At 43.9% G+C, this 27236-nt stretch overlaps 1 protein-coding gene and 1 non-coding gene across 2 annotated transcripts in view; both read left to right on the forward strand.

The window, feature by feature from the left end:
• The window catches only part of LOC126249174 (probable glutamate receptor), a 244640-nt gene that overhangs the window by 73891 nt on the left and 143513 nt on the right, over nucleotides 1-27236 (forward strand). The gene's annotated exons all lie outside the window — the stretch shown is intronic.
• Trnas-cga (transfer RNA serine (anticodon CGA)) lies at nucleotides 26419-26493 on the forward strand. The gene has a single exon. It is a non-coding gene; the product is annotated as a tRNA-Ser (tRNA).

Genomic DNA, 27236 nt, shown 5'->3' on the forward strand with positions numbered 1-27236 from the left:
TTTGTGTGTTCATCCCATTTCGGGGTAAGGGTACAATGTCAATAGCAGATGCCGGCCGAAGTGGCCGTGCGGTTCTAGGTGCTGCAGTCTGGAACCGCGAGACCGCTGCGGTCGCAGGTTCGAATCCTGCCTCGGGCATGGATGTGTGTGATGTCCTTAGGTTAGTTAGGTTTAACTAGTTCTAAGTCCTAGGGGACTAATGACCTGAGAAGTTGAGTCCCATAGTGCTCAGAGCCATTTGAACCATTTGAATCAATAGCAGACAGATACTTCTTAATTCAGAATAAAATTCAGTCGTCAGTTGCACAGATATTTTTATTTCGCTTTACCTGTTTCGACAAATTAATTTGTCACCTTCAGAAGCCAATAAAATTAGGGTTACTATAAATCCTTAGACCTTGCCTATACATTTCCGTGAAGTATAGCTCCTCGTATAAAATATGAAAGTTAGTTAAAAAATGTTCAAATGTGTGTGAAATCTTATGGGACTTAACTGCTAAGGTCATCAGTCCCTAAGCTTACACACTACTTAACCTAAATTATCCTAAGGACAAACACACACACCCATGCCCGAGGGAGGACTCGAATCTCCGCCGGGACCAGCCGCACAGTCTATGACTGCAGCGCCTTAAACCGCTCGGTTAATCCCGCGGGGCTAAAAGTTTGTCCCGATTTTCCATAACTTCTATAAACAGAACAGGTACACTTAATAGAGACTTATTCATCGATAATATATTTTGCTTCACTATCTACAACAGTCTGCCAGTGCTGAACTGATTATAGGAATCACGAATGACTCGTCAGGCCAGCAAGGTCCTCATTTCTGTCCCCGATAGAATATGTGTGGGGCCAACTCGAGTGTCAGCTGCGTCCCATTTCCAGTATCCAGAATATCAAGCACTATTTACATAAGATGTGGACCGTCTTATCTCAAGAGAATTTACAACAGCTGTGTGACACCCTTCCCAATCGAATGAGTGCATGTATCCAGTCCAGAGGAGGTGCAATGTCATACTGATAAGTGGGCTCGTACTGCAAAGTTCTTTCTAAATTTCACTCGATACGAAGTATTGTAATCGCTGAAATAACATCACATACCCTTTCAACCCATGAAGTTTCGTTTCGTTTCCTCTTCCCTTTTGAATGCCATACTTTTTTGTCAGGCAATGTGTTAGTTGTTGGCTTTGTCGTAATATCTGTCAGTTTGGGCACTGAACTTTTGAACACATTGTAAACTGTGAATAGCCGCGGTTTTGTCACACTACCTTCAGGTATCCTTGAATCAACCTCTGCCTCTGACGACGACTTCCAAGTAAGAATGACATACTGACTGTTGATTGCCCGGCAGTTTTCTGTCCAATCGCATGTCTACTTTTTATTCCTGTGAATGTATTTTGCTCGTTAGATACCGGCGAGGAATTGTTTCTAGGCCTTTTCGGAAATCAAGAAACACAATTGTTCATCTCTGTAAAAGTCATCATACACGAGGATAATATATTTTCCGTAACTCCAAAAGAAATCGACGCAGGAGGTATACGTGTATACGTAGCACGATTTGTTGGCCAGAGCCATGTAGTGAACTGATACTAGAAGACGGGCCAGTTCCTCCTCATGTTCAGTACAAAATCTAATGGGCACGCTGTTGATTCTGTGGCCTGTCGCTTATTTCTATGGCTGTCAGTGTCTCGTTAGCGCGACGGTCGAACGTAAAAAATGTGTTGAGATCTTCTCCGGTGAATCAGTTTTCGGCCTTTATTTTATAATCTTCAGTACAGATAAGTTTATCCGAACAGCTGATTTTACGAATGACCAACACATTTTATGGTTTCTTAACAACATAGAAGGTAAGCTGTTACCTTCGAATTCACTGAACACTTCTCGTTTAGTTCTCCTTACGCTTGTTCTGATATCGATCAAATTTTATTTGTACACAAGGGCTCAGCTTCGTTTCATTCTACGTTCAACTCTCTAAAGTTTCGTGGTAGCTTCCTAGTACACTACTGGCCATTAAAATTGCTACACCACGAAGATGACGTGCTACAGACGCGAAATTTAACCGACAGGAAGAAGATGCTGTGATATGCAAATGATTAGCTTTTCAGAGCATTCACACAAGGTTGGCGCCGGTGGCGACACCTACAACGTGCTGACATGAGGAAAGTTTCCAATCGATTTCTCATACACAAACAGCAGTAGACCGGCGTTGCCTGGTGAAACGTAGTTGGGGCTCTGAGCACTGTGGGACTCAACTTCTGAGGTCATCAGTCCCATAGAACTTAGAACTAGTTAAACCTAACTAACCTACGGACATCTCACACATCCATGCCCGAGGCAGGATTCGATCCTGCGACCGTAGCGGTTTCGCGGTTCCAGACTGCAACGCCTAGAACCGCACGGCCACTTCAGCCGGCGAAACGTAGTTGTGATGCCTCGTGTAAGGAGGAGAAATGCGTACCATCACGTTTCCGACTTTGATGAAGGACGGACTGTAGCCTATCGCGATTGCGGTTTATCATATCGCGACATTGCTGCTCCCGTTTGTCGAGATCCAATGACTGTTAGCAGAATATGGAATCCGTGGTTTCAGGAGGGTAATACGGAACGCCGTGTTAGATCCCAACGGCCTCGTATCACTAGCAGTCGAGATGACAAACGTCTTATCCGCATGGCTGTAACGGATCGTGCAGCCACGTCTCGATCCCTGAGTCAACAGATGGGGACGTTTGCAAGACAAAAACCATCTGCACGAACAGTTCGACGACGTTTGCAGTAGCATGGACTATCAGTTCGGAGGCCGCGGCTGCGGTTACTCTTGACGCTGCATCACAGACAGGAGCGCCTGCGATGGTGTACTCAACGACGAACCCGGGTGCACGAATGGCAAAACGTCATTCTTTCGGATGAATCCAGGTTCTGTTTACAGCATCATGATGGTCGCATCCGTGTTTTTCGACATCGCGGTGAACGCACATTGGAAGGGTGTATTCTTCATCGCCATACTGGCGTATCACCCGGCGTGATGGTATGGGGTGCCATTTGTTACTCGTCTCGGTCACCTCTTGTTCGCACTGACGGCACTTTGAACAGTGGACGTTACATTTCAGATGTGTTACGACCCGTGGCTCTACCCTTCTTTCGATCCCTGCGAAACCCTACATTTCAGCAGGATAATGCACGACCGCATGTTGCAGGTCCTGTACGGGCCTTTCTGGATACAGAAAATGTTCGACTGCTGCCCTAGCCAGCACATTCTCCAGATCTCTCACCAACTGAAAACGTCTGGTCAATGGTGGCCGAGCAACTGGCACGTCACAATACGCGAGTCACTACTCTTGATGAACTGTGGTATCGTGTTGAAGCTGCATGGGCAGCTGTACCTGTACACACCATCCAAGCTCTGTTTTACTCAATGCCCAGGCGTATCAAGGCCGTTACTACGGCCAGAGGTGGTTGTTCTGGTTACTGCTTTCTCAGGATCTATGCACCCAAATTGCGTGAAAATGTAATCACATGTCAATTCTAGTGTAATATATTTGTCCAATGAATACCCGTTTATTATCTGTATTTCTTCTTGGTGTAGCAATTTTAATGGCCAGTAGTGGATTAGCGTACTACGGTGGGCTCTTCCCATCCCTCACTACTTCCATGGCCTCTACGTACACTGAACAGCCAAAACATTATGACCACCTACCTAACAGACGGCACGTCCGCGGCTGACACGGATAACAGCGGCATGGAAGCAATGAGGCCTTGGCAGGTCGCTGGAGGGAGTTGGCACCACATCTGCACACACAAGTCACCTAATTCCCGTAAATATTGTGGAAGAGGGAGATCAACTCTGACGCCACGTTCAACCACATCACACAAGTGTACGATCGGGTTCAGATCTGGCGAATTGGGGGGGGGGGGAGGGAGGGGGCAGCACATCAATTTGAACTCGCCACTGTGTTCCTCGAACGACTCGATCACGCCCCTGGCCTTGTGATATGCCGCATTATCTTGTTGAAAAATGCCGCTGCCGCCGGAAAACATGATCGTCATTAACAGGTGTACGTAGTCTGCAACCAGTGTATGATACTCCATGGCCGTCATTGTGCCTTGCACGAGCTCCACTGGACCAGTGGATGCCCCACGTGAATGTTCCCTAGCGCATAATGGAGCCGCCGCCACCATGACTCCATCCCGCAGTAGAGGTGTCATGTAGCTGTTCGCCCAGAAGATGACGGATTCGCGCTCCCTTCGGCGTGATGAAGTAGGTATCGGGATTTATCAGAACATGCAACGCTCTACCACCGCGTCAACGTACAGTGCCAATTATCACGTGCCAATTTCAGTCGTAGTTCGATATCGTAGTGTTAACATTGGCTCATGCATGGGTCGTCGGCTGTGGAGGATCTTCGTTAGGAGTATTCGGTGCACTGCATGTTCAGACACGCATGTACTCTACCCAGCATTAAAGTCTGATGTTAGTTCCACCACAATTCGCCGTCTGTCCTGTTTTACCAATCTGCCCAGCCTACGACGTCCGACATCCGTAATGAGGTGTGGCCACCCAACCCCACGACGTGTGGACGTGGTTTTACCTTGGTTTCGCCACGTGTTGAAGACACTTACCACAGCACTCCTGGAACACCTGACATGTCGTGCAGTTTCCGAAATGCTCGTGCCGAGCCTCCGGGACATCACAAACTGCTCTCGGTCAAACGCAAATAGATCGCGCGCCTTCCCCATTCTACACACGCTCACTGATACTACTTGCACCGTGCGTATGTCTGACTAGCAAAAAAATGGTTCAAATGGCTCTGAGCACTATGGGACTTAACATCTGAGGTCATCAGTCCCCTAGAACTTAGAACTACTTAAACCTAACTAACCTGAGGACATCACTTACATCCATGCCAGAGGCAGGATTGGAACCTGACTGAAGCGCCTAGAACCGCTCGGCCACACATGCCGGCTCTGACTAGCAGTCATTCCTCATCAGGTGACGCTGCTATCACCTGGACAGGTTTATACAGATAGTAGGTCGGTGGCCATTATGTTGTGACTGCTCAGTGTATATGGTACATGTCTTGCAAAACGCCTCAGTTTCTGGCAGAGAACTTCAATGTCCTCCGCCTCAGAGCAGAATGTTTGTTACAGTTTGTTCAGGTAATTTCTAATCTTTTTACTATCTTAGTTGTTAAACAGAAATGTCTTCCTATCTTTCTTAAATTTCCCTGCGAAGCCGGTGATCTGTGATACTAAAAATTAAAAAAAATTAAAAAAAAGTCGCGTGACTAGGGCCTCCCGTCGGGTAGACCGTTCGCCTGGTGCAAGTCTTTCAACTTTGATGATGATTAGGACAACATAACACCCTGTCCCTGGGCGGAGAAAATCTCCGACCCAGCCGGGAATCGAACCCGGACCCTTAGGGTTGACAATCTTTCGCGCTGACCACTTTTTTTTATTTTTTTTTTTTAAATCTCAGTTTGTTGGCTTTCGGTTGTTGCATCTGTTCGGGGCGGACGTCGTAAGACATCCGTTTAAGTTCATTGTTGATCGCGCAACTCAGTTTATTTTTTATTATAGAGGGCTGTTAACCCTCTGACCGAACACGCTGAGTTACCGTGCCGGCTTCACTCCGACGTCGAACCACTCAGTTACCGGGGGCGGACATCTGTGGTACTGTAACGGCATTGTGGTCGACGATTTTTATCTCTGCGTGATTGCATCAAAAAGTTTATTACTTTGGCTTGTTCGTTGACAACTAACTCATGAAGTTCCCCTCGCGGCTGCGCTGTCTCTCAATCTACTCAATTTTAATTTTTTGAAAATAATGTATATCACAGAGTTGCAGAATTCTTTGTCCGGCCGGAGAATTGAACCGCCATGCTCCCGAATGCGATAACTGCCAAATCGCTCCGCATCATTGTGAAACATGATTAGGCTTGCTATTGAGAATAGGTTTGACGTCTCCTATGCATCATTTTCGTCCGTATCTGAAAAAAACCACACAATGTAGTTCAATTTCAGTCATCGAAGCTTAGTGGAAGAGGTAATGGGTCGTTGTTTCGTTAGAGAAACCATATTTGTATTCACTTAGTAAGATCCGAGGAAATCAGGAAAAGCTGAAATTAGGATGGGCAGCCGTGGATATGAACACCACAGCTGCTGAATGTGTCCTGAGTGTTACGACCAAGACGACAGCTCGAGTGTTGAATTCATAAAACTCAAGGTAGTTTCTATTAATTATACTTCTTTTCGTAAGATGATTACCAAACATTGTATGAAATTTCATTTCCATTGCGTATCACGAAGTCCTTACACACTGGAAAGAAGATTAAGGAGGTTTAGAGAGTAATGTTTCGGTGTGGATTCTGAAACGAATTTAGGATCGAAAAAATATGGAATAGGAAATTGTCCGTATGCTTTTGAATGGAATAATCGCGGCATTCGCTTTAGTCGCTTTATGGAAACAACGGATAACATAAATTTGCATGACTGGACGGGTATTTAAAAGTCGCTCTTGCATGTTGCGCCACCTTAGTTGGCCTTCGACAATGGATCATTTACAGATTGTATCAGGTCCGGTCACGGATTAGGTTTGTTATGTTTTGTTTACTTTATTTCAGTTTGGAACATCTTCTGGCCCTCGTGGTTTGCACTACGACGAAGTTGGCTAGATAGGCGTATCCAGGAGTCAGGAGTTGTTTCCCACACTACCAGACGCCTGCCAGCCCATAACATTTTACTGGATGATGAGAGAAAATTTACTACAGGGTTACCACATAAAGCAAATGGGTAGCCAGAATTATAATAAGGGTGTCCAATGTTACAGGAATCACAATAAACCAAGAGATAAAGGCTGGTAATCAAACATTCTAATTTTACTGAAGTCGCCGGGGATTAAACAGGACTGAGTATCGAAGAACAGACTATGTGGGAGTGTTGCATTCATTGTTAAATTTAATGTGCGATCCGAAGTTTAGGTTGCTAGCTCTATCGTAATTTATTAATCAGAAGTGTCAAAATAAATTTCATCGTTTGAAGAGTGTCAGATATCCTGAACCAAATCGTAGCAGGAGTGGGAATATGGGGGCCGTCGTTTTTCGAATACTCAGCGAAAGCTCACATTCGAGAGTACTACCTTTAGACAAACAGTTAATTGCCACCGGGACGAGGAAAAGTACACTACTGGCCATTAAAACTGCTACACCACGAACATGACGTGCGACAGACGCGAAATTTAACCGACAGGAAGAAGACGCTGTGATACGGAAATGATTAGCTTTTCAGAGCATTCACACAAGGTTAGCGCCGATGGCGACACCTACAAAGTGTTGCCATGAGGGAAGTTTCCAACCAATTTCTCATACACAAACAGCAGTTTACCGGCGTTGCCTGGTGAAACGTTGTTGTGATGCCTCGTGTAAGGAGGAAAAATGCGTACCATCACGTTTCCGACTTTGATAAAGGTCGGATTGTAGCCTATCGCGTTTGCGGTTTATCGTATCGCGACATTGCTGCTCGCGTTGGTCGAGATCCAATGACTGTTAGCAGAATATGGAATCGGTGGGTCCAGGAGGGTAATACGGAACGCTGTGCTGGATCCCAACGGCCTCGTATAACTAGCAGTCGAGATGAGAGGCATCTTATCCGCATGGCTGTAACGGATCGTGCAGCCACATCTCGATCCCTGAGTCAACAGATGGGGACGTTTGCAAGGCAACAACCAACTGCACGAACAGTTCGACGATGTTTGCAGCAGCATGGACTATGAGCTCGGAGACCATGGCTGCGGTTACCCTTGACGCTGCATCACAGACAGGAGCGCCTGCGATGGTGTACTCAACGACGAACCTGGGTGCACGAATGGCAAAACGTCATTTTTTCGGATGATTCCAGGTTCTGTTTACAGCATCATGATGGTCGCATCCGTGTTTGCCGACATCGCGGTGAACGCACATTGGAAGCGTGTATCCGTCATCGCCATACTGGTGTATCACCGTGCGTGGTGGTATGGGGTGCCATTGGTTACACGTCTCGGTCACCTCTTGTTCGCATTGACGGCACTTTGAACAGTGGACGTTACATTTCCGATGTGTTACGACCCGTGGCTCTACCCTTCATTCGATCCCTGCGAAACCCTACATTTCAGCAGGATAATGCACGACCGCATGTTGCAGTTCCTGTACGGGCCTTTCTGGATACAGAAAATGTTCGACTGCTGCCTTGGCCAGCACATTCCGCAGATCTCTCACCCATTGAAAACGTCTGGTCAATGATGGCCGAGTAACTGGCTCGTCACAATACGCCAGTCACTACTCTTGATGAACTGTGATATCATGTTGAAGCTGCATGGGCAGCTGTACGTGTACACGCCATCCACGCTCTGTTTGACTGAATGCCCAGGCGTATGAAGAACGTTATTACGACCCGAGGTGGTTGTTCTGGTACTGATTTCTCGGGATATAAGCACCCTAATTGCGTGAAAATGTAATCACATGTCAGTTCTAGTATAATATATTTGTCCAATGAATACCCGTTTATCATGTGCATTTCTTCTTGGTGTAGCAATTTTAATGGCCAGTAGTGCATTTATTATTGTATGACAGGAGCAAGCTGTATTGAGAAGACAAGATCTTATTGGAGGTACGCTATAAAGTGAAAGCATTTGAAATAGAAGCCGGTCCAAATATTAAAAAAAAAAAATGGAAATAAAATAATGCGTCAGCAGAACGATGAACATGTTCGCAGAATATAGAGCACATGATGCAGGGAAAACAAACGCCCCCTCACAGGTGAAGGATGCGGCCATTCGTCTTACTGTGTGTAGGTAATTAGTTGCTCCTTGGCGCACAGCCAAGTTGGCGTTTTATCCAGACGTGATTTATTTTGGAATTAGTCGTTGGCTCAGTTGCTATATATTTTCTTGGTCGTGAAAGCCTGTCCTACTTTTTACTTACCTCTACCTGGGAGTTCATAAGAGATTATGACCCTGGTTTTATTCTGTGAAATGTTACCCCTTTGCCGGGCGCGGTGGTCTCGCGGTTCTAGGCGCGCAGTCGGGAACCGTGCGACTGCTACGGTCGCAGGTTCGAATCCTGCCTCGGGCATGGATGTGTGTAATGTCCTTAGGTTAGTTAGGTTTAAGTAGTTCTAAGTTCTAGGGGACTGATGACCACAGCAGTTGAGTCCCATAGTGCTCAGAGCCATTTGAACCATTTTGTTACCCCTTTATTTCAAATCTGACTCATTCGTAAATAAAAGCAACCTGACCGAAATTATTTAAGTTTCTGAGTGGCAAGGACTTTAGCATAGCGCAGGGGAATAAAAACGGAAGGGTTAACCGGAGTTAACCCAGACAAAATTGAAATTGAATCTATACTGTAGGCTTTACGCATTTACTAACAATATATCTACATCTACATGGATACTCGGCAAATCACACTTAAGTGTCTGGCAGAGGGTTCATCGAACCACCTTTACAATGATTCTCTATTGTTCTGCTCTCTAACAGCACACGGAAAAAGCGAACACCTGTATCTTTCCGTATAAGGTCTAATGTCCCTGATTTTATTATGATGATCGTTTCTCCCTATATAGGACGGCGTCGAAAAGACATTTTCGCATTTGCAGGAGAAAGTTGATTGTAATTTCGTGAGTAGCTCCCGTCGCAACGAGAAACGCCTTTGTTTCAGTGATATCCATTCTAAATCCTGTATCATTTCCGCGACACACTCTCCCCTATTTCTCGATAATACAAAACGTGCTGCTCCCCTCTGAACTTCCTCGATGTACTCTTTTAATCCTATCTCCTAAGCATCCCGCATTACGCAGCAGTACTCAGAAAGAGGACGGTCAAGCGTAGTGCAGGCAGTCTCTCTAATAGACCGGTTGCATCGTTTAAGTGTTCTGCCAATAAATCGCAGGCTTTGCTTCACCTTCCCCACAACTTTTTCTGTGTGTTGTTTCCAATCTAAGCTGTTCGTAATTGTAATTCCTAGGTATTTAGTTGAGTTTACGGCCTTTAGATTAGATTAATTTATATTTGAACCGAAATTTAACGAATTCCTTTCAGCACTTTACATCATTTAGGGTCAATTGCCAATTTTCGCACCATGTAGGTATCTTTTTCTAAACCGTTTTTCAATTGGTTTTGATCTTCAGATGACAGCTTCATCTGCAAACAGCCTAAGACGGCTGCTCAGATTTTCTCCTAAACCGTTTATAAAGATAAGGAACAGTAGAGGGCCTATAACACTACATTGGAGAACGCCAGAAATCACTTCTGTACTACTCGATGACTTTCCGTCAATTACTACGAATTGTGACCTCTTTCACAGGAAATCACGAATCCAGTCGCATAACTGAGACGGTGTTCCATAAGCATGGAATTTGATTACAAGTATCTTGTGAGGTACAGTGTCAAAGGCCTTCTGGAAATCTAGAAATACGGAATCAATTTGAAATTCCTTGTCAATAACACTCAACACACTGTGTGAGTAAAGAGCTAGTTGTCTTCACAAGAACAATATTTTATGAATCCTTGATGATGCTGATGTTTGGTTTGTGGGGACCTCAACTGCGCGGTCATCAGCGCCCGTACAAATCCCAGCATTTACACAATCCAATATTTAACTCAATCCAATCTAGCAACTGTCACGAATGATGATGATGATGATGATGATGACGATATGATGAGGAAAACACAAACACCCAGACCCCTGGCAGAGAAATTCCCCAACCCGGCCGGGAATCGAACCCTGGACTTCTGAATCCGTGCTATGTGTCAATAAATCGTTTTCTTCGAGGTAATTCATAATGTTCGAACACAGTATATGTTTCAAAATCCTTCTGCATACCGACCTTAAGATATGGGCCTGTAATTTAGTCGATTACCCCTATTGCCTTTCTTGATTATTGGTGTGACCTGTGCAACTTTCCAGTCTTTGGCTAAGGATCTTTCGCCGAGCGAGAAGTTGTACGAGTATATGATTTCTAAGTATGGAGCTATTGCATCAACATACTCTGAAAGGAACCTAATTGGTATACAGTCTGGTCCGGAAGACTTTGTTTTGTTGAGTGATTTAAGTTGCTTCACTACTTCGAGGATGTCTGCTACTAATTTACTTGTCTTGGTAGTTGTTCTTGATTCGCATTCTGGAATATTTACTTCGTCTTCTTTGGAGAAAGAATTTCGGAGGACTGTGTTTAGTAACTTTGCTTTAGCAGCATTGACGTTGACCGTATTTGCATAACTATCGCATAGAGAAGGCATTGACTGTGTCTTGCTAGCATACTTTCCATACGACCAGAATCTCTTTGGATTTTCTGCCGCGTTTAGATACAAAGTTTCGTTGTGGAAACTATTGTATGCGCCTCGCATTGAAGTCCGCGCTGAATTTCGAGCTTGTGTAAAAGATTGCCAATCCTGAGGATTTTGTGTTCGTTTGAATTCGGTATGTTTTTTTCGTTTTTCTGCAACAGTGTTCAGACACATTTTGTGTGCCAAGCGGGATCAGCTCCGTCGTTTTTTAATTTATTTGGTATAAACCTAGCAGTTGCTGTCGATACTATTTCTTTGAATTCAAGCCATATCTGATTAATTGTTAATTTGGAAGGAATGGAGACTGTCTCTCAGGAAGGCGACAAAGGAATTTTTATCCCATTTTTTGAACAGGTATATTTTCGTTTATTTTTGGAGGATTTGGGAGTTACGATATTCAGTCTCACTACAACAACCCTGTGTTCACTAATCCCCGTATCCGTTTTGATGCTTGTTATTAGCTCAGCATCCTTTGTTGCTAAGAGTTCAAGTGTTTTTCACAACCCTTTACTGGTCGAGTGGGTTCATGAATTAACTGCTCGAAATAATTTGGAGAGAATGAGTTTGGCACAATTTCGGATGATGTTTTGTGCGTACCTCCTAATTTAAACATGTATTTTCACCAACATATCGAGGATAAATTGAAGCCACCACCAACGTTGTTGAAATTAGAATCAAGTTTTCTTTGAACTTTTCAGCAATTGTATCGTCTGAATTGGGAGGTCTGTAAAAGGATGCAATTATTATGTACAGAAATTGCATCTTACATATAGAATTCGTGGGATGCATATGTTTTTGCCATATCTGCCCTACTTCAGCTAATAATATGAAAACCCTCGGATAATGTGCGAGCAGAAATCTTCTCCATGTCCGTCGCTCCGCTGTCACGTGTCTTGAATTTCAAGAGTGAGACGTACTTAGCTGCGTAGCTGAAATTTTTATTTACGAGGGTTGGGACTTAAATAGTGGCAACTCTTTAAAATGGTTCAAATGGCTCTGAGCACTATGGGACTCAACTGCTGAGGTTATTAGTCCCCTAGAACTTAGAACTAGTTAAACCTAACTAACCTAAGGACATCACAAACATCCATGCCCGAGGCAGGATTCGAACCTGCGACCGTAGCGGTCTTGCGGTTCCAGACTGCAGCGCCTTTAACCGCACGGCCACTTCGGCCGGCGGCAACTCTTTATTCACAACCGATACAAAAGAGTTACATGTTTGCACCTGTTACTGTCCTTCAAAGTAGTCACCAGCGTTGTGTAGAACCCCTTGCCAGCGATATGGAAGGCGTAGTATACCGATAGCAGAGCCTGTTCTGCTGATGGTGCGAATGGAGCGGTGTACTGCCTGTCGAATCTCTGGAACAGTTCTGAAGCGAATGCCACGAAGCCAAAACTGAAACGCCAGTCCAACGAATGGCGTCATTATGGGTCGCCGAGAAAGTTGAAAGTGCGTCAGAGCCCCAGTATGGCGAAAGTTATGGTGATTCTCGTGTACGACCGTAATGGTTTTATCCTAACGCATTACGTTCCTCCACGGCAGACCGTCAATGCACAGTATTACTGTTCAAAAATGGCTCTAAGCACGACGGGACTTAACATCTGAGGTCATCAGTCCCCTAGACTTAGGACTACTTAAACCTAAATAACCTAAGGACATCACACACATCCATGCCCGAGGCAGGATTCGAATCTGCGACCGTAGCAGCAGCGCGGTTCCGGACTGAAGCGCCTAGAACTGCTCGTATTACTGTTCGTTTATGGAGCATCACCTACGACTAGCTTTGCGAAAGAAGCGGCGACACGTTCTGCGCAACCCACCCATCAATTTGCACGACAATGCGCGGGCGCATACAGCGCAAGCTGTGGCTGCTCTGTTCCATGGGACTGGGAAGTACTGTACCATCCACTATACTCCCTGGACTTAAGTCCTTGTGACTGATTTGATTCCGAAGATGAGGGAACCACTTCGTGGCATTCGCTTCAGAACTGTTCCAGAGATTCGACAGGCAGTAGACCGCTTCATTCGCACCATTAACAGAACAGGCTCTGCTATCGGTATACTACGCCTTCCACATCGCTGGCAAGGGGTTCTACACAACGTTGGTGACTACTTTGAAGGACAGTAGCAGGTGCAAACATTTAACTCTTCTGTATCGGTTGTGAATAAATAGTTGCCACTATTTAAGTTCCAGCCCTCGTATTAAGTCTGCAATCTCTGCTTAAGGCAGGCTAATTCACCACAGTTTTGGATACGATAAAAATGAATAGAGTATGTTTAAAGAACGTGGTTTTTGAGTAAACATATGTCCTTAGGCAAGGGAACACCTGACTTCCCTTCCAGATTTACTAATTCGAGCTTATGGTCCATTTCTAATGTCCTCGACATCGATGGTGCCTTAAATCCTTACCTTTCTTTTTCTGATCTTGGTATACCTGGATTTATTTTTGAAGCATCAAATAACATTTTATTACGTCTCTGCAAAACTCAAGGAACAAGAATCGAAATGCCAGACAGTGTCCTTGAGGGAATGATTCGAAACTCAGAAGAAAGCACAGAATACTTTTTGGTGCCTTACCCTTATGGTACAGTCTGATTATTTTCTGAAACAGAAATAATGTACGTTCATCAGTAATAAATTCAGTGTAAGAATGTGAGTAGGAGAGCAAAGTACTATCTTCACATAATCTGACCTTGGATATTTGGGTAGCCTACGTACAAGGGCAGGAGCTAAAACATGACGATATCATGCCTGCCTTCCCTCCCCTCCCGGCCCCTGACCTTTAAAACCATGCCCCTCTCATTCCCCTCTGCTAAGCCATTCCACTTTCTTGGAAATACGCGAATCAGAGAGAGGGTAAGGCGACACACATATATTTCACTCTCTCAGTCCTAACCTAGTATTCTACTTATATTAAAAACGAAACAGCCAATCAGAGTGTACCAAAAGCCTGCCATATTCTTCTTTGTACCCCACTTGGCACCAAACAGAACAGAACAGAACAAAACAAAACATGTGGCGACGAGGGAGGCAGAGGGGGTGGCAGGAGGGCTGCGTGTGTGCAATGTCAGGGTGGCTGTGCTAAGATGTGTACATATGCTTAGTCAGCAAGCTCTCAGACACATCGAAACCTGCTGACATGCTCAAACTTGCATGTGTCTTATTTATCATATTACAGAAATGCAGACTACACATGTATGAAGTTGCTACCAGATTGGGGGCAGCTGTGTAGCAGTGGACTGGCAAGAAGGAAATACCTCTATGGTTTCAGGGAATAATGTTTTTCTGCCAAATCAGAGATCGGGGGTTCGAAAGCAGGACGATTTATAAACTGTTATATGACACCCTTTGTTAGGGATATGTGTACGAGAAAAATTATTAACTGTGCAGCAGATCAGATACCACATTAAACTGTTCGCATCAGTACGTAGTTCAGAGGGAAACTGTTTTGTAGAAATCTTAGCAGGAGGAGTATGCCTAGTGAAACACCGTAATATCAAACCACCTTTTGGACTGATGACTGAAATCTCCCGATTCATTTTTTTTCGTCCAGATTACTTTTTAACATGGCGCATGAAACATGTTTAGAACAAGAATATTGGTATTGTATAATACATTTTTGATATTTTACATTTTCGGAATAAAGTTCATAATGTTTTAGATACTTTTATTTCCGGTAATATTCCAGATAAAATTGTTTTCTTTTTCAGATATTCGAAGCAGTATGAGTTCAACGAAGTTCAGAAAAGAGCTTTCACACTTGTTTATTCCGGTTGGCTCCATCAAGTTTGAAGGAAGCGTCGTAAGCCGACTGTCTTGCAATGAAAAGAATCCATTCTTCATAGTCATATTACACAATAAAAAAATACATTTTTCTTTACAGACGGTGAGCATTATTTTTGATCCTGCATTTACTAACTATAGTGACGAATTGAAATGTAACACAAATTCAGTGATAACGAAGCACTAAGATAGAGTGATAAATATGCACAAGAGTTGCAGTTAAATTGACACCTTGTATTAGGGGGACTGACAAAACTATCTGAAATTAAACTACGTAAATCCTTTAGTATTAGTGCGACAGGAAAGTATTTTTGAAATAAATTAATTACATTTTCGTGAAGTACGCACATATCATTTAGCGCAATACTGTCTGGTCGCAAGAAAGTCTAAGACAATGTACAACTCTGGTTCAGGGTTTAGTAGTCTTCGTCTTACATTCATGAATTAGGCAACTGCCTGTTCCGTTTTCGCAGTGCTTATATCCATTGTTTCCTTGGTCGACCTATGTCACTCCTTCCTTTCAGGCTGTAGCTCAGGATTTTCTCTGGATAGCTTTCCACCTCCCTTTCTATTCACTTGCTGTTTCTACCCATCTCTATATTCTGTTATTTCCTCATTACTGGCACGTACATTCAACACATTCCGAAAGTTTTCATTTTTAATCAAGTCCGTACTTGTGTAGCCATACATTCTCCATGCAGTCTTCTCTGCTGCTTGTATTCTGCTGCTATATTTTTTTTCGTCTATCGAACTCTCGCTTTAACACACCTCTTATGTTACCGCCAAAGTAAAAAAAAAAATAATTTTTGTATCTTTTCTTTCCAGGTTTTGTCTCTGCGTGCTCCGTCTCTAATTTCACATACTGCTTGAAATTTTTGAGATTTCAGATGTGAGAGGCATATAATTATTTAGTTGTTTTTGCTATATTCCACCGAATTAGGTATTTTCTTGAAAGGAAAACAGATAGCTATCCACGAATTAAATTATATAAACATAATAATCTACGGGGGCGTGCTGAAAGGTAATGCCTCCGAATTTCTTCTTCTGTTCTCGGTATCGGTTGAGATGTTACATGCCATGCATATTACTCGGTCGACCTTCCCCCTTCGCTGACGCAAATTGTAACCGTTTGCTGTTTGCGGGTGATAAAGTAAACATACAATAAAGTGAAGATGACCTCCAGTTAGCAGTACATCAGAGAAAACAAATTTTTATCGAATAAAATCTTAAAATTCGATTACGTAAGACAAAAGCCCCGCCATGAGCCACGGACCTTGTCGGGGAGAGATGACTTACGTACCTCAGCGATACAGATAGCCGTACCGTAGGTACAACCGTAGCGCGAGGATATCTGCGGAGAGGCTAGACGTACATGCGGTCCTTGAAGGGGGCAGCAGAGTGTTCAGTAACTGCTGGGATAACACTCTGGATGATTGACTGATCTGCCCTTGTAACATCAGTCAACATGGCCTTGCTGTGCTGGCATTGTGAAGGGCTGAAAACGAGGGGAAATTACAGCCATTATTTTTCCCGAAGGCCTGCAGCTAACCTGGTTAAATGATGATGATATCGTATTGGGTAAAATATTCCGGAGGTAAGATAACCTCCTATCCGGGCGGGGATTACTTATGATGATGTCGTTATCAGGAAAAACAAATTGGCATTTTACTGGAGGGAGTGGGGGTGTGCTATATCTCTTAATCGGGTGGGTAGGCTAGAAAACTTAGAAAGAGAAATGGATAGGCTGAAGTTAGATATAGTTGGAATTAATAAAGTACGGTGGCAGAAGGAACAAGACTTCTGGTCAGCTGAGTACTGGGTTAAAAATACAAAATCAGATACGGTAATGCAGAAGTAGGTCTAATAAATAACAAGAAAATAGGAACGCGTGTAAGCCACTACGAATAGTGTAGTGAACACATTATCGTAACCAACTCAGACAGGAAGCCAACACCCACCACAGTCGTTCAAGGTTGTATGCCAACTAGCACCGCAGCTGATGCAGAGATTGAGACAATGTATGATAAGACGAAAGAAATCATTTGAGAGAAAAATTTAAGTGTCATGGGGGGGACTCAAATTTGATAGAAGAAAAGGAGGAAAAAAGGAATTAAAGAGGAACCCGGCTAGTAGAATTTTGCGCAGAGCGTAATTTAACCATCGCTAACACTTGGTTTAAGAATCATGAAAGTAGTTTGTATACGGGAAAGAGACCTGGAGTCACTGGAAGGTTTGAGATTGATTATGTAACGGTGATACATTCATTTCCGAACTGGATTTTAAATGTAAGACATTTACAGGAACATATGTGAACTCTGACCACAATTTATTGGTTATGAACTGTACATTAAAACTGAAGAATTTGCAAAAGGGAGATGGAACGTATATAAATTGAGACAACCAGAGACTGTTGAGAGTTTTGGAGGGAGAATTAGCCAATGATCGGCTGAAATAGTAAAAGCACCAGAGAATCAAAAAGGTAAAAAGATAAGGCCTTGTAGAAATCGTTGGGTACCAGAAGAGATAATGAATTTAATTGATGAAAGTAGCTCCTACAGGAAAATTAAAGAGACCTTTGAAGAAAGGGCAGGCAACTGTACGAATATCAAAAGTTCAGACAGAAAATCAGTTCTAACCAAAGAAGATGAAAGATGGAAGGAGAATATAGAGGGAAATGAACTTGAAGTCAGTATTACAGAAAGGAAGAGGAATTAGATGAAGACGAAATGGGAGAGAGGACAGTACGAGAAGAATTTGACAGAATACTGAAAGACGTAAGTCGAAACATGGCCCCTGGTGGAGACGACATTCCCGCAGAACTCCTTGGGAGAGCGAGCCATGACAAAACTATTCCACCTCGTGTGAAAGATTGATATGACAAGCGAAATACCCTCAGACTTCAATAATACTGCCATAACCCCAGCTTCAAGGGAATCGTTTTCTGAGAAATGTGAATATTACCAAATGTGAATATTACTAAACTAGCAGCTTAATAACTCGTATCTACAAAATAGTGACACGAATTGCTTACAGAAGAATGGAAAAACTGATAAAGTCGACTTCGGGGAAGATCAGTTCGGATTATGGAGAAATGTAGGCATCCGCGGAGCAATAATGGCCCTACGACTTAATGACAAAATATATACCCAAGCAGATGGAGTAGCTATGGGAAAAGTGTAGCTGGCATTACAGATGATATTTTTCTCGACACACTGGAAGAAAAATTTTTCAACACTTGATCACCAATGCTTAATAAAATCATTTTCTACTATACATATGTAGATGAAACCGTAATGCTGAATGATGGAAATAATACAGACTTCGTTATATTGTCCACAAAAATGACTGACCAAGGCATAGTAACAAAACTGTATAAAACACATACGAAACTCAAACACAACACAATACACAACGACGTACATCTAACTAGATAAACCTCAGTTAAACAAAGAAAAATGTACGCAATTACAATTTACCCAGGACCAATATCAAACAAGATAAATGCACTATTCAAAATCAAGCACATCCAATTGGACTTCCGTACTAATATCAATCTCGTAACAAAACTGGATTCAGGCAAGACCACAAGCTCAGAATATACCAATCCGCGAATATACAAAATCACTTGTAACAATTGCAATAATTTCTACATTGGCCAAACAGGACGAATTTGTAGTATAATATTCAAGTAACACATCTGAAACAGCTACAGTAATCAATCTAGTTTCTTTTTACATCAAAAAACCCAGCACCACACAGCCAAGAAAATTGAAACTGCATTACAGATACTGCACAGAATGCCGAAAGAACTCACTGTGAACATACTTCAAGAATTGGAGATATGCATACATACGAGAGACTATCCACAAGAAATACTAAACGAACACACAGACTTTAAACAAAAATATAATCTGAAAAATTTTATTGACATACTGGAACACGAAAAGGAGTAGTACATATGGACAACAAAACGTCTTCAAACCAAAGTATAATTCACAGCAAAATCCAGTCAGTGAAATATGACATTATCGTTGCTTAGCTAAAAATACATTGTAAACATAGAGCATCACAGTAAATGAACTGTCAAGTGAATGTCAAATCGTAACGTTTATATTTGCTACATGTCACGTAATCAGTACAAATTAGACAATGACAGTTTACTACAGGTGCAATATAAGTTTGAGAATGTTTTTGACAATGTTGACTGGAATACACTCTTTGAAATTCCATAGGTAGCAGGGGTAGAATACAGAGAGCGAACGGTTTTTTACAACTTGGTACAGAAACCAGACGGTACTTCTAAGAGTCGAAGGACATAAAAGGGAAGCAGTGGATAAGAATGGTTTGAGACAGGGTTGTAGCCTATGTTCGATGTTATTTAGTCTGTACATTGAGCAAGCAGTAAAGGAAACCAAAGAAAGATTTCGAGAAGGAATTAAAGTTCAGGGAGAAGAATTAAAAACTTTGGTGTCTGATGATGATATTGTCATTCTGCCAGAGACAGCAAAGGATTTAGAAGAGCTGCTGAACGGAATGGACAGTGTTTGAAAGGAGGCTATAAGATGAACATCAACAAAATCAAAACAATGGTAATGGAATTAAATCAGGCGATGAGTTTTGCTATTTCGGCAGTAAAATAACTGCTGAAGGCCGAAGCAGAGGGGATATAAAATGTAAACTGCCAATGGAAAAGAAGAGAAATTCGTTAACGTAGAATACAAATTTAAGTGTGAGGAAGTTCTTTCTGAAGGTGTTTTTCTGGAGTGTAGCCTTCTATGATAGTGAAAACGTGGACGAGAAGCAGTTCAGACAACAAGAGAACATAAGCTTTTGAAATATAGTGTTACAGAAGAATGCTGAAGATAAGATAGGTAGATCGCGGAACTAGTGAGAAGGCGTTGAATAGAATAGGGAAGAAAAATTTGTGTCACAACTTGACTAAAAGAAGAGCTCGGTTCATAGGACGAATTCCGAGACATCAAGGAATCATCAATTAAGAACTGGGAGTAAGGGTGTGTGCGTGGGTGTGTGTGTGCGGGGGGGGGGGGGAGTTGTAGAGGGAGACCAAGAGATAAATATAGTACGCAAGTTCAAATGGGTGTAGGTTGCAGTAGTTATTCGGAGATGAAGAGCCTGGCACAGGGCAGTGTAGCATGGAGAGGTGCATCAATCCAGCCTTCGGACTTAAGACAACAATACGTGAAAGCCTCATTAATATACGAAAGCGTGCTGAAAAGTAATGACTCCGCACTTTATATGCGATAAATTTTCAAGATTTTTAAATAAAGCAGACGTTATTAACGAACGCATTTCTCCCAACGAAAGACCAGTTTGTTGATATCGTAATTTGCAGAATGTTTGACTTTGTTGACGGAGGCACAACGTCACCTCTACTTGCACTGCTTCGTCACTATCAACGTAAAGTCCTCGAAGGTGGTGGTTAAGTTTTGGGAGCAGATGAAAATCGGATGGGGCCCGTCAGGACTATATGGAGGATGATCGATGACAGTGAATCGAAGGCGTCGGACTATTCTAGATCTCACAGCACTCGTGTGGGGTATGTCATTGTCAGTTTAAGGAGAGGGTGCTCCGTGTCTGGACGAACCCTACAAGTTCGAAAATCGATTACAGCAAGCTGTTTTTCACGCATCGACGTAGTTACGTTACACATCGGCATGGAACACGCTACAATTCGGAGCCCACTAGCGGTAGAGGACTGCAAATATGTAGACATGAAGAATAAAGATGAAGGAAATAATGTTTGTTTTATTTGAAAAGCTTTAAGAGTTTTCACAAAAGAAATTCGGGGCATTACCTTTGAGCACATCCTCGTAATTAGAATATATCAACAGGAGTCATAAAATTGGTGGGTTGCTTTTAGTAATATATTCCGCATTGAAAATAGCACTTAATAAATTCTTTGTGACAAAAATAAATTTCTAATTTTTCTCTGGCACGTTGTTAACCAATAACATGACTTACACTTAATTTTTTCGCAAAGTTATTAAGTTATATTTCTTCATGTCAGTTGCGAAACTGTAAGTGGAAATTTCTAAAAGATCTCCCGATGTGTGGGTAATGAATCTCAGGCCAAGTCAACACACTTTTATAAACAAATAAACCCAAAAGCAATTTCAGTAACAGAGTATTAGAGTACGCATGTTGTTATTTTCTGTTATGACAAGTTTGGGAACAATCAGTGTCACATTACTAATGAAAAATAATCTCACTAATTAATGCAACTCAAAGATGCTGCTCATAGAGTTCACCTCAGATGCTGAACGGAAACTTCGCAAAATTTCATTCTGGATGTCCGTGCGTGGACTTGGGTGTGGCTTCTCCCGAATACATGCCCATTGCCTTATAACTACTGTGCCACTCATTCCGTACACTCTTTGAAGTTCGACATTCTGGACACGAGAAATAGCTCAGAAAAGCCTTTGATAGTTTCTTCATTGGTGAACATTCATACCACCAAATAAACTGACCGCTGGTTGAAACGAATTATAGCGGCCAGTGTAATACACTCCTGGAAATGGAAAAAAGAACACATGGACACCGGTGTGTCAGACCCACCATACTTGCTCCGGACACTGCGAGAGGGCTGTACAAGCAATGATCACACGCACGGCACAGCGGACACACCAGGAACCGCGGTGTTGGCCGTCGAATGGCGCTAGCTGCGCAGCATTTGTGCACCGCCGCCGTCAGTGTCAGCCAGTTTGCCGTGGCATACGGAGCTCCATCGCAGTCTTTAACACTGGTAGCATGCCGCGACAGCGTGGACGTGAACCGTATGTGCAGTTGACGGACTTTGAGCGAGGGCGTATAGTGGGCATGCGGGAGGCCGGGTGGACGTACCGCCGAATTGCTCAACACGTGGGGCGTGAGGTCTCCACAGTACATCGATGTTGTCGCCAGTGGTCGGCGGAAGGTGCACGTGCCCGTCGACCTGGGACCGGACCGCAGCGACGCACGGATGCACGCCAAGACCGTAGGATCCTACGCAGTGCCGTAGGGGACCGCACCGCCACTTCCCAGCAAATTAGGGACAGTGTTGCTCCTGGGGTATCGGCGAGGACCATTCGCAACCGTCTCCATGAAGCTGGGCTACGGTCCCGCACATCGTTAGGCCGTCTTCCGCTCACGCCCCAACATCGTGCAGCCCGCCTCCAGTGGTGTCGCGACAGGCGTGAATGGAGGGACGAATGGAGACGTGTCGTCTTCAGCGATGAGAGTCGCTTCTGCCTTGGTGCCAATGATGGTCGTATGCGTGTTTGGCGCCGTGCAGGTGAGCGCCACAATCAGGACTGCATACGACCGAGGCACACAGGGCCAACACCCGGCATCATGGTGTGGGGAGCGATCTCCTACACTGGCCGTACACCACTGGTGATCGTCGAGGGGACACTGAATAGTGCACGGTACATCCAAACCGTCATCGAACCCATCGTTCTACCATTCCTAGACCGGCAAGGGAACTTGCTGTTCCAACAGGACAATGCACGTCCGCATGTATCCCGAGCCACCAACGTGCTCTAGAAGGTGTAAGTCAACTACCCTGGCCAGCAAGATCTCCGGATCTGTCCCCCATTGAGCATGTTTGGGACTGGATGAAGCGTCGTCTCACGCGGTCTGCACGTCCAGCACGAACGCTGGTCCAACTGAGGCGCTAGGTGGCAATGGCATGGCAAGCCGTTCCACAGGACTACATCCAGCATCTCTACGATCGTCTCCATGGGAGAATAGCAGCCTGCATTGCTGCGAAAGGTGGATATACACTGTACTAGTGCCGACATTGTGCATGCTCTGTTGCCTGTGTCTATGTGCCTGTGGTTCTGTCAGTGTGATCATGTGATGTATCTGACCCCAGGAATGTGTCAATAAAGTTTCCCCTTCCTGGGACAATGAATTCACGGTGTTCTTATTTCAATTTCCAGGAGTGTATATTGAGAAGAGCATCATACGGCTTCCTGTTCAGTTTTTTCGTTATTATTTCCACGTGAAGATCTGTTTTACCATGAAACACTAAAATGTAATTTCGAATAAACGGTTTTACCTTCAGTTTTTTATATATTGTTTCACCTTTTTACGACAATGTAAATTGAATAAATACCTAGACTACACTTCTGTACAGTCACTATTAGCACCGTAAGATGAAATACCTATCTTACAATATCACAGCCACTCACATACGAGTGAGCAGGTCCGCCATTGCCGCGCCAAATATCTACATATCGCCGTTAGTCTACAAGATATACGGATATGTGCGCACAGTGTATCTTTCATAGCTATATTACTACCTTCATCGCACTTCTTAGTAAGTAGATTTCATTAGAAGTAATATCCTCTTGACAAGTTACCAGGGCAAGATGACGATTTATCGCCCGGGCACGGACCTTGAGCCCATTTAAATCACAGTTGGTTTTTGTTAATTTGATACAGGGTGTGCAATATTTTAATTCAAGTGTAATCCTGACGAGCATATTAGTTTTGTTCATGCGCGTTCATATAATAGTACCTTGTCGTCTATAAGAGGTATCACCGTCATTTCTCTTTTTCGAACTCGTTGCGATTAGATTCGTCTTTCAAGAAAGAGGAAATTTGACAAGCAGTTTTGTCTGTCCGGGATCGCTTTCCATAGCACGTGTCAGTGCTGAAGTTCAAGAGTTTGAGCACTTGATATAACGGTGTTAATAATAAACCTTACCTGAGTTATATGTTTGCTTACATATAATACAGCAGAAAAGACGTTTGTGTGACCTCTGCTCCCGACAGTGGGACGATGATTTGCGACGCTGTAATCTCCACACAGGTTACATCGTTGAAGTCTTCATCAAAGGCTGTGCCCAGAAACGCAGAAAAAAGTATATAGTTCCACCAAAAAGTCGGTCTCATAATTCGGTAACTATAAATGCAAAAAGTTACCTAGTAGGTCAAGAAATTGACCACGCTGTCTGCTGTAACTCAACGAAAACCTTACCACAAGATGTTTAGTTGGTGTGGATACGTTTGGGGTGGCCTGTCTTAGATGCCTCATACAGTATGGTCCACATTTATGTTGTTACAACATTCACTTACTTTATCTTGCATCTTGCGCGAAAATATTAAGAAGCTGGACAGGTGAATTCCCATTGAGCTCCGCGTACGTACGAGGCGTAGTAGTGAGTGAACAGGCCAATGTTCTTGGAAGTGGTGCCAACTATGGTGCAGCGATACTTAATGCGATGACAGTATCCCTTACAGTACAACGACGTTCATACTCCACTGTTTCTCTCAAACAACGGTTTCAGTTGGCTGCCGCTAACTGCCCACTTGACCACCTTCAGCCTCACGACGAACACTCTTTAATCATACGGCTCCAGGGAAGCGCTCAAAAAAATGGTTCAAATGGCTCTGAGCACTATGGGACTTAACATCTGAGGTCATCAGTCCCCTAGAGCTTAGAACTATTTAAACCTAACAAAACTAATGGTATCACACTCATCCATGCCCGAGGCAGGATTCGAACCTGTGACCGTAGCAGTCACGCGGTTCCAGACTGAAGCGCCTAGCCGGCCGAAGTGGCCGTGCGGTTAAAGGCGCTGCAGTCTGGAACCGCAAGACCGCTACGGTCGCAGGTTCGAATCCTGCCTCGGGCATGGATGTTTGTGATGTCCTTAGGTTAGTTAGGTTTAACTAGTTCTAAGTTCTAGGGGACTAATGATCTCAGAAGTTGAGTCCCATAGTGCTCAGAGCCATTTGAACCATTTTTTTGAAGCGCCTAAAACCGCTCGGCCACTCCGGCCGGCCAGGGAAGCGCTGGTACGAATGCCTATAGCATTGGAAACTATAATGAACACGACTGGGATCCTCGGAAATGATTCAGTGAAACAGCACAGCATCATTAGCAGGATTCAGGCCTTAATAGCTGGTAGCCTCTCTTGTGATAGGGTTAGAGAAGTGAAGTGCCTTTGAGCGATATCCACGTAGGGGGCATCAACATAGACATCTACAGAGATACTCCTCAAGCCACTGTACTCTAAGTGCATGGCGTAGAGTCATGCGAAACGGAGATAAAAGCCAAGATATAAACCAGACCCGCAGTTTGATTTTACCAAAATCTCAGTCAAGAGTTAATGTCACGCAGTCAATAGAGAAACTATAAATACCAGATGCACTAGACGATTGCACGTCCAGTAATACTGAACTTATGTGAGAACCACCTAGTAGAGAGATTTACATTAATTCCTTTGTTTCTGTAATTGAGATGAAATATACAGCAGTCTAAACACTATAGGCCTTACGAGAAATAAATTTCTCGCGTGACCAGATCTCGTCGCTCCAACGGATACCCATCAATAGTCCATAACATTTCTCTGTTTTATTCCAGTGGCAAGACATGCTGAAGATTCTCATATGTTACGACGTAGTTGTGCTAATTCCTCTAGGCCTCATCGCGATGTACGAGTTGTCAATCATCTACATCTACAGTGTGTTACCAAGCGGTACCGAAAACCTTCGTAGGGTTGTAGATGGTGTCATGAGGAACAAATTGAGGATAGGAACCCATGTCCAGAAATGTCATTCAACGACGTTACAGAGCGTCCAAGTTATAGGCGGCGGCTCCTGCCAGTAGCCACCCCTTCGGCAACAAACGTGACTTTGCACGTTGACGGACCATCGGCGGAGCGTCTCGAAATGTTGTTTGCTATTGAGTGATCGCGACTGACTGCCACGATCAGCAGTGAAGCAGATGCAGCTAGCTGCTGTGTAGATGGGCCTCGTATTCCATGAATGCGATGCTCTGTTGCCTCGATGGATGACAGTTTCGGACACGGGTTTCTATCCACAGTTCATTTTCTTCCTGGAACCCTCTAAAATCTCCTATGTTTTTCGGTGTACATGAAAAAAAAAAAAGAACTCCTGGATGCAAACCTGTGTCCAAAACCACCATCCACCGAGTCAACAGTACATCCATAGGAGACAAGGCCTATCTACGCAGCGGCTAGCCCCATGTTCTCCACCGGCGATCGTGGCAGTCATTCACAATCACTGAATAACAAACATCTTGTGAGACGAAACTTCCTGGCAGATTAAAACTGTGTGCCCGACCGAGACTCGAACTCGGGACCTTTGCCTTTCGCGGGCAAGTGCTCCACCAACTGAGCTACCGAAGCACGACTCACGGCCGGTACTCACAGCTTTACTTCTGCCAGAAACTCGTCTCCTACCTTCCAAACTTTACAGAAGCTCTCCTGCGCAGGAGAGCTTCTGTAAAGTTTGGAAGGTAGGAGACGAGGTACTGGCAGAAGTAAAGCTGTGAGTACCGGCCGTGAGTCGTGCTTCGATAGCTCAGTTGGTAGAGCACTTGCCCCCGAAAGGCAAAGGTCCCGAGTTCGAGTCTCGGTCGGGCACACAGTTTTAATCTGCCAGGAAGTTTCATATCAGCGCACACTCCGCTGCAGAGTGAAAATCTCATTCTGGATCTTGTGAGACGTTCTGCCTACGGTCCGTCAGTTTCCGGACACAGGTTCCTATCCTCAGTTTATTCTTCATGACACCTTCTTCATCTCCACAAAGTTTTTTGGTATCGTTTTGTAACACCCTGTATATTTGTAACCCACCCTATAGCAAAAGTGAGCCGGCCGCGGTGGTCTCGCGGTTCTAGGCGCTCAGTCCGGAGCCGCGCGACTGCTACGGTCGCAGTTTCGAATCCTGCCTCGGGCATGGATGTGTGTGATGTCCTTAGGTTAGTTAGGTTTAAGTAGTTCTAAGTTCTAGGGGACTGATGACCACAGATGTTTAGTCCCATAGTGCCCAGAGCCATTTGAACCATAGCAAAAGTGACAAAAAGCAGATTACAGAGTACCTGACGGCTCAACACAAAAGTTTTATCTCAAGTGGAGATAGTGTTGAGGATCAGTGGACAAAGTTCAGAACCATCGTACAATATGAGTTAGATGAGTATGTGCCGAGCAAGATCGTAAGAGATGGAAAAGAGCCACCGTGGTACAACAACCGAGTTAGAAAACTGCTGCGGAAGCAAAGGGAACTTCACAGCAAACATAAACATAGCCAAAGCCTTGCAGACAAACAAAAATTACGCGAAGCGATATGTAGTGTGAGGAGGGCTATGCGAGAGGCATTCAATGAATTCG

Source organism: Schistocerca nitens, chromosome 3, assembly GCF_023898315.1.
Source record: "Schistocerca nitens isolate TAMUIC-IGC-003100 chromosome 3, iqSchNite1.1, whole genome shotgun sequence".
Lineage (NCBI taxonomy): Eukaryota > Metazoa > Arthropoda > Insecta > Orthoptera > Acrididae > Schistocerca > Schistocerca nitens.